This window comes from Micropterus dolomieu, unplaced genomic scaffold (genome assembly GCF_021292245.1).
Source record: "Micropterus dolomieu isolate WLL.071019.BEF.003 ecotype Adirondacks unplaced genomic scaffold, ASM2129224v1 contig_14747, whole genome shotgun sequence".
Taxonomy (NCBI): Eukaryota; Metazoa; Chordata; class Actinopteri; order Centrarchiformes; family Centrarchidae; genus Micropterus; species Micropterus dolomieu.
Window position 1 is genome coordinate 1 of NW_025743733.1, and position 1,251 is coordinate 1,251.

General features: G+C 47.5%; 1 pseudogene; it reads right to left on the reverse strand.

Annotated features, from left to right (window-relative positions):
* Positions 1-6: 6 nt before the first annotated feature.
* Positions 7-1,251, reverse strand: part of LOC123967005 — a 2,289-nt pseudogene continuing 1,044 nt past the window's right edge.

Consider the following 1,251-nt stretch of genomic DNA (forward strand, 5'->3'; position numbering starts at 1 on the left):
CTGGGCCTCGTCCAGCCGCAGGTTCCCGGCGAACACGATCTCCTCCGCCGCTGCGACCGCCAGGCCACGCCCACAAGCAGCGCCTCCATCCAACCGCTCTGCAGCAGTGACATCTGGTCGACCAATGAGAGCCTGGAGAAACCTGAGCGGGGTGGGGAAGAGCCGATTACTGAGTACTAAAATATAATTTGATATATCCGACGTGATCCCTTTTTACTTGTAGTTCTGGGTGAAATTATTAACATAAGTCGCTATAAAGATCTCCTCAAAACGGTAATTTTCACTAACAGTAAAATTTGCAGAACATGGAAGTTGCTGGTTAGTTTGTGTCATTTTGGTGGGTTTTTAAATTTGTGTGACTTGTGTGTTTTAAAGGGTTAGAAACCCCACAGTTACACAATAACACAAACTAACCGATCAAGGCAGCGCTGGACCACAAAGGTAAAATCACTGTTTTTATCAATGGAGTCTGGTGTCTGACAAGAGCAACATAACGACTGTTTGAAACTTCACCAAAGAACACAATTGAAGCCCATTTCTTGTAATTACGACTTCTGTATCTCATAATTAAAATATCTTCTGATTACGATAGTAGCAGGTGTTACGGTGTGTTCTGTACGGTGGCCCAGAGGCATGAGGCCAAATACAAAACCCACAACAGTCATAATTCAGACAAATCCGCTGTATATTAGATCAGAACAACGTATTACTGATTTATCAAACGGGTAAGAAGGTTCCTCCCCCACCAGGTGATTTGAATATTTACCTGGTATCTGTTTGGCCCAGCTAATCAGAACCAGCAGCTCCCGGTTCAGGAGGTCACACAGGGTCAGCTGGGTCCGCAGGCTGCTGTCATTGGTCGAATTGTCCTGATTGGCGGCTGATCGGGCTCTGTCAGCAGCAAATGGGAAATCACCTTGTTTCCTAAAAGACAGGTAATAATTAAAGAAACGACTCCAACATAAACATGAAGTGTGAATGAAATTAAAACCCTGTGTGTGAACGTGTGAACTCACGGCTGCTGACGGCGTGGCTGTACGGGGCTTTGGCGTATAAACTCAGTCCTGTCTCCACCCGCCTCTTGTACTTCTGCCGTCCTCCTCTCACTCGGTCCATCCGAACACCTGCAACACAGAGAGGAGCTTTACCTGTCAGGTAACTGTGCTTCGGCCTGCAGCACCTGACCCGAAATGCATCCGGGTCTGAGGTTGGAGAGGAGGAACCACGGGTGTATCCCGACAACAACGCCCC